This window comes from Sturnus vulgaris, chromosome 6 (assembly GCF_052056855.1).
Source record: "Sturnus vulgaris isolate bStuVul1 chromosome 6, bStuVul1.hap1, whole genome shotgun sequence".
NCBI classification, from domain to species: domain Eukaryota; kingdom Metazoa; phylum Chordata; class Aves; order Passeriformes; family Sturnidae; genus Sturnus; species Sturnus vulgaris.
This window is the reverse complement of record NC_142248.1, coordinates 19,721,748-19,729,242: the sequence shown is the minus strand read 5'-3', so window position 1 is coordinate 19,729,242 and position 7,495 is coordinate 19,721,748. Positions and strand designations below refer to the sequence as shown.

The window sequence follows — 7,495 nt, the reverse complement described above, 5'->3', positions numbered from 1 at the left end:
CCTGGAAGAGAGAAGGCTTCAGGGTGACCTAATTGTGGCCCTCCAGAACTTTAACAAAACTTGTAGAAAAGAAAGAGAGAGGCTGTTTACAAGAGCATGTAATGAGGAGAGAATGAGTTCAAAATGAAAGAAAGTGCATTTAGATTGAATATTAGGAGAAAATTCTCTCCTGTGGGGGTGGTAAAGCACTCACACAGCTTGTGGATGACCCATCCATGGAGGTGTTCAAGGCCAGGTTGGATGGGAATCTGAGCAACCTGGTCTTGTCAAAAGTGTCCTTGCAAACAGCAGGGAAATTGGAACTAAGCGATTTTTGAGACCCTTTCGAATAAAACCATTTTATGATTCTATGACTCAAATAACAGTCTACTTTTTCAAATATATAGTAAATATGGATTTTTCAGGGTGTACTTCTGTGTAGGTAACATAAAAAATGCTTAGAAAGCTCATCAAATATTCAACTTTTGCTGCAGACAAAGTAGCTTTTAATTATATATTAACCAGCTTAACTGTATTTTTTTTCCAAAATTTTCATATAGTGCATGAAATTCTCATTTTCCTTCTTATCATATCTGGCAGCTTTTGATTGATGCCATTCCTTTCTCAGCTGCAAATGTAGAGCAGCTAAAAATAAGACAATAGAAGTAGTTGCAGCTTTTCCATTGATCTGAACCAAAGCTAACCTTTACTGATCATAGCACGTGAATAAATAGGATGGAAGGTTGAAATTTATCACAAACACATATCTACAAATTGCTGTTATATACACAAAAATCCTGAGTGTTTCATTCAAACCAGAGTAGTGAATACTTCAGAAGGCTTACTCTCCTTTAAGGACACTATTGTGTATGCTGTAGAATATCCTCATGGTCTACTAAACAAGTATGTATTCCAGCTATTATAAGGAATATTTTATGTATTTATTTGACAGAGGAAAACAGACACCAGGAAGCCATTCCAGACTATATTCATTCATGTGCCATTTTATATGGCCTTTAACCAGTAGATTGGAATGGCTCTTTAGGAACTGTTTTGGTTAATCAGGACATTATGCATTAGGGATAATGTTACCTTGACAAAACTCTGTTAATATTCTAAAGGGAATGTGCTACCACTATAGCCTATTTTAAATTCGCTTTTTACATACTGTACACAATGTCGTATGAAGCTAGCTCAAATTTAATTCTAGTTCTACAGACTATGTTTTTGACAAGTGCAATTTTTGGAATTTAAATCACATTATACATCTCTTTATTGTCTTAAATTTGCTTAATATAACTCAAGAACAGTTCAGTTTGAAATCAGTAAGATACTTTTTGACAATAGACCTATTCCAGTTGCACCTCTTGCCACAGAAGGAAGGATTATTACATGCATGTTAATTTTACTAGAGAAATGGTACAGAATAGTGTGATCAAGCAAATTTCACTGCACTTAAAATCTGTTTGTATATTTTATGTAACAGTAACACCTTCTTTCATGAATACTATATGTACTTGACAAATTAGCAAGTAAGACTAAGGTGAAATCTGCATATTTGTATAGATGGAAAACATTAAATCCATTAATCCATTCCAATGAATGCCTAAATGCAATCAAGTTTTCTCATTTGTTGAATGCATTACTAGCTCTTGCAGGGGATGAATATTTCAGGGACATTCTCTTACCTTTATCTTTTTTTTTCAGGAAATAAACAACAAAATTGAGTATGCATGGAAACCCTTTAAACTGTAGCATCTTCCTAGTCATCTATTATCCACATAATATAACTCCCGTTACCTTGTTTCTCTTTCAATTCTGTTCCCAATTGCAACTTAAATAAATATACTTCTACATATGCATAAATATCCCTTTCAATTTGGTAAAATAGTCTCCCTCATGCGACAAATCTTACCTAAATATTTTGAAACAAACAGTGTTCCTCCTTAAAACAGGTTTTTAAGCAAAACAAATCAAAACTAGAAACAGTGACAGTCTCAATGACACATTTCTGAATAGCAGTATTCTTTATGAAAGAAGATATAGAGTATCTATTAAGCTTCTGTTTATAATGAAATTCCATTTCAAGGTGAACAAAGTGATCAGCTAAATAAATGTCACTGTGAACATTTACTCTTCTGAAGCACTGCACAGTGAAATGGGCCAGCCTTTGATTACATAAATGTCCAAAGCAATGCATCTATCAGCTAAAAAAAATATCCATAACATCAAACTGAAGGAGAAACGCTTTGTGCTAGGCTTGTTCGGGATTGGTTGGTTTTTGGGTTATTTTGAGGGAGAGAGTGCTGATGTTGGTGTAGTTGTTTAATTTTCCATTTCACCCATTCTTCTTTTGTTCCAGACTATTCCAGATCCTACTCTGAGAGGGTGTTTTTTTCTTCCACAAGTGCAAAACCAAAGCTTTGAGCACTCAGTTGCTATGGAAACAAAAAAGACAGAAATAGTTTATGTATTTCAAAAGCTGTCAGCCTATATGCTGTGGATTTTGATAACTAAACCTAAACATGAACCATCTTTTTTAAAAACCATTGTGACATTTATTATCATGCATGACTGTTGCTAGGGAAAATAAGGCACCATTTTGTTTAGCTTTTTGCCCATCAGTTTTATAAACATTTGGGATTTCAGAATTAATTTTTGTTCTTAATCAGTATTTAGCAAACAAGAATAAAAACAAACATACAGTGAGCTGGCAAACATTGCCATTTTCTCCATGGCTAAAATACAGCAAATTGCAGCGCAGCGATTCAAGCAAGACACATTGAGAAAGACATCTTTTAATACTTACAAATGTATGCTCAGCTTCCTTGAGAAAATTTTAAGAAGAATGAAGAAATAATGTCTTTTCAGCAAGATACAGCAACCAAATAATTTCTATATGCCTTTCTAATCCTTAGAGTTGCTTCTACACAAAATCTGGATATTTTCTGAACTGAAAAATCCTTCTCTGGAGATTCACTTTTACCAGGCTCTAAAACTTCCATTCTATTGCTGTTCTTCAGGAAATTCTGATGTTCCCAAAATTAAGGTTTCCATAACAAAGTCTCTTTATCAGAATGTAATGATCTAGTTAAAGGAATCAAGACCATTACACAATGCTAACTTTCTCAATAGTGCACCATAATGAAGGGCTGAAAGCAGGACAAAACTAATTTTCCCAGAATTACCACAGATAGGCTCAGTTTGGAAAATAGCTAAAAAATATATCATCCATAAAGTATTTTCTTTCTTTCTACAGGGAGGAGAGAAAAATAAAATGATATCAGAATATTTTTTAATTTGGTGATTTTGAACACAACCTTTTTCTTTTCTACCCACAATTTCTGAGACCTCAAACTAACCTGTGATTCTAAAGACAATGATAAAAGGTATTTAATAGTGATAGCTGCTCTTCAAAATCAAATATTCTGGACTCACTGCTGGCATGTTCCCTTTCAATGCATCAAAAGTACAATAAAATGGGTGTCTCACAATACAAGCAGGGATGTCAGAAGTGTTTATAAAACAATTTCATTCACTTTGCCATTTAGAAGGAAAATGGAGACATAGAGATGATTAAATAGAACAATTTTTAATTTTCCTAGGAATGAGATATCTAAATATTTATGTAACTAATTTCTCAAATTTAATTCTTTTCAGTCCTGAAAACTTATTCTGAACCTAAAAAAATGTTTATCCCGAACCATACAGAATTTTATGCTAATTATATATTAATTTAATACCTGTAAGGCAAAAAAGGGAGTATTCTGCAATTGTCTAAAGAATTTAGTAGTCCAAACCATGTAAACATCATTGACATGCCAATAATTTTTAAGACATTTTATTTTGAGGTATATAAGGGCACAAATTTCATACAAAACTTAGAGTGGAACATCTTGTTTGTGAAAGTGTTAGAACACCAACCTGGCAATCTGGTTTATTATAATGAACACCATGGTGGTTGCTATATCTTTTTTTCAAATAGTATTAGGGCATGATATAAAGATTTTCAGATTGAGGAAAACTATTGAAACACCATCACACACAAGTTCAGTGGGTTCCCTTGTAATTAATCTACTGTGCCATCAGTCAGAGCTGAAGCCTAGGTTGCACTGGAGTAGATTTAATAAATCAAATTTTGTCACCTTAGATGAGATCAGAATCATACCCCCAAGTTCAGCCATTGGCTCTGTCACATGATCTTAGGCAAATTAAAATTGTTTCCCATTAAATAGTAACTCCAGTCCCCTACCTCTTGGCCCAGAGTCAATGGGACAACTTCAAGGTCATATTGTTAATAATTTTTTGATTACTGGGCATTTTATATGCAATCACAGCTAGAGATTACGAGGAACTAGGAGGCTCTCAGAGGAAACTGGCTTTTTTACCTGCAATATATTCTACAGGCTTCAGTAGAAACAGGATACAGACTTCAGTATACTTAAAAAAATATGTCACCAAAAAAAAAGAAAATTCAAAACATGGTTCTTAGATTTTTAGGTTCCCAACTAAAATGAAGGAAAAAATCTTCAGAACATAACCATATTCAGGTTTAAAAGGTAAACAAGGTGCACAGAAAGGGGAAAAAATCTATTGGATTAATTGGTCCCTCAATAACATTTAGTTTTCCTAGTGTATTTCAGACCTCAGGCAAGACAATGTTTCAAAACACTGTGAGAAATAAAATATCCTGAAGATTATAAAGAGTGAGGCAGATGAGCTCTAATAAGGACTGATAGAGCTAATAGCTAGATTAATTTAACAAAACCAAGTGAACAAAGAAATAGAAAGTGAGCTGTCTTTCAAAATCAGATTTATCAGAAAGAATATCCTTATCATTCTGTTCCAGTCCTACCAATAATCATGAGGGAGTGAAAACAAAAACTAATCAGGGCACTGTGGTGTGTTGCTCACAAGCTCATAACTGGCAGTAAAATTGAAAGGACTATGTCTGCTGCATTGAATAATTTCTACACTGAGGCCCAGAACAGACATGTCTCATCATTTGTAACATCTGCCTCAAAAAAAACCTGAGCCAAAATAAACTAGTTAGAAAGTTACATTTCCTCCTTTTACTCCCAGAAATTTGGCTTTCAAGAGCCTGCAGGGATTCTATAATTTGAGAAATTTTTCTAAAACAGACAAAATGTGTGAACTAGAATATAAAATGACATTTGTGCATCTGTTCTAATTCTAGAAAAATGTAGTCTTGAGATATTGTAGCATGTAACATACGTGTATGTATACATACGTACATATACACATATAGGGGCTAACTGGAAAATAAGCCTTTGATTTTATAGAAGCTGATTATTTTATTAAATTTATTTTATTTATAGAAATACAATGTAAGAAAAAATTTTTTTTAAACCACAAATGATAATCCATCTGTAACCTAATAACAAAGGCTCAGGTAGGATTGTAATTTGAATTATCAGATAAGAGATATAGCAGGGCTCCTTCATCCCCTCTCAGAAAATGACTATGCTGTTTTTGCAAAACTAACCAACCATACATAATTATATAGCTGCAAGGTATTTTTTTTAAGTTATTATATCTATAATAGTAAAAGGCAGCTGGCCCAGCCTGCAAGGTGAAGTTATTCTACAAATCTTTCCTCTTATTCTGCTACAAATGTAGAAAGCATATTCCTGCACCTGTAGATGGCATGGATAATGTTACCAATGTTTATGTTGCAGACATTTTTAGGCCTTTTGGCTGAATTTAGCAGCCTGGAGAGACAAATCATCTGGCTTGACTTTTATGGAGGTGTATCATGAGCTGTTCACAGGGCAGATAAACTGCTTCTGCAGCAGCAGCTTCTGCTTTGTCCCCTGCATGGGCACCTGATAAGAATAGTGAGAGGTCACTCTCAGAGGCATAACACAGTGATGAGATCTTGGTCTAAATCACCTCTACCTCTTCTTTCATCTTAAACAACATTAGTCACTAAACCATTTCAATTCTAACTAAAACAATAAACAAACTTCCTCAGAACTCCAACTCTGGGCTTCTGCTGTGATTACCAAAACTCAGCACCACCACCTGCTGTTCTGTATAGCTGTGCCATGCAGCAGCTGAACACTTCCTCAGGTAAACATATTTTGACCTTGATAAAGGCCAGGAAACCCAGCTGATGGAAGAGCAGTGAGCTAAATGGCTGATGACCTGACCTGTATGAGATATCAAAATGTACAAACATTAATACACAAGGCTTTATCTTCCTGTATAGGACAATTTAGAGGCTTTTTGTAATGTTAATTAATATTATAGAGTAACAGAACTACTTAGGTTGAAAAGACCTGTAATATCAACAAGTCCAACCTTTGACTGATTACCACCATGGCACTAAATGCCACATCCAGTTGTTGTTGAACGCCTCCAGGGATGGTAGCTCCACCACCTCCAAAGAATCACAGCATAATTTAGGATTTAGAGTCCTTCTGTTATCAACATACAATCCACTTGCTATTTTAGGTATTCCTTTCTATCTGACACAACAATGTAGTTTTGCATTTTGAAAATTATGTAAGTAGCAAAGAATAATATGGGTAAATATAAAGGAATTTGCTGATGTCAGTAACAGTTCTGAGGTTCCCCTGAATACAATATGACTAGGATCAGTGCTGTCTTACACTGAATTGGTGCATAGGGGAATAATTTTGTATTTCTGGAAAAAATACACGGATTTTTTACTCTTTGACATCTGTACATTAAGAACTTTTCTTGTAAGACAGTCCTTCTGCATCTTCCTCTGGAGATATAAATATTGTCATTCCTGGGATCATATCTGCCATAATATTGTTTATTTACAGAAGAGGAGACTGTCATAAGGTCCAGAGAAAACTCAGATGAGACCTCAGTCGTGTATCTACATTCTCTGAAAGGGGATTTATAAAATCTGAGCATAGGGAGAGTTTAGTTTAGCAGAAGAGGTCATGAGCTTTCTACTCTGTCAAACCTGCTACCAATGACAGAGAGGGGAAATACATGAAAGTCAATGGGATCAGTGAACTTAAATGTCATTTTAAAGGAAACATGAGACATCTTGCACAAGAATAGATTAGCACAATATATTTTCTTCTTTGTATATAATCTATATGCTTTCAATTTTGTCTCTGCTTTATTCTTTTTGCTTAAACATTTCTTCTCCCTCCATATTGATTACACAACCAAGGTATTTTTTATATAACTTCTATGGCTCCAACAGAAAAAATTATTTTAGTCTCCTTCGATATAAACAGCTCTAAGATACTTTCCTTGATCATTCAATATTTATTGTTTACAAATTCCTTTCTTAAATGTCAGGAACCATGTTTCTACATGACATTCCAGATGATGCTTCACTACATTGAATATTATCTTGAACACCTTTCTGGAATGCTATTAGCCAATAAATAAGGCTTTCAAATTTCACTTTCTTTTTATTCAAAATAAATCCATTTGAATTTGACCTACTGCCTCAAGGTTATGATTTTCTAATATTCTTCAAATAAGTGTTTTTAGAGACAAATTA

General features: G+C 34.2%; 1 long non-coding RNA gene across 1 annotated transcript; it reads right to left on the bottom strand.

The window, feature by feature from the left end:
- Nucleotides 1-1,219: 1,219 nt before the first annotated feature.
- On the bottom strand, nt 1,220-3,000 carry LOC148223340 (uncharacterized). The gene is made up of 2 exons (XR_015804538.1): nt 2,789-3,000; nt 1,220-2,417 (listed from the first exon to the last, which is right to left on the bottom strand). It is a non-coding gene; the product is annotated as an uncharacterized LOC148223340 (long non-coding RNA).
- Nucleotides 3,001-7,495: the final 4,495 nt, after the last annotated feature.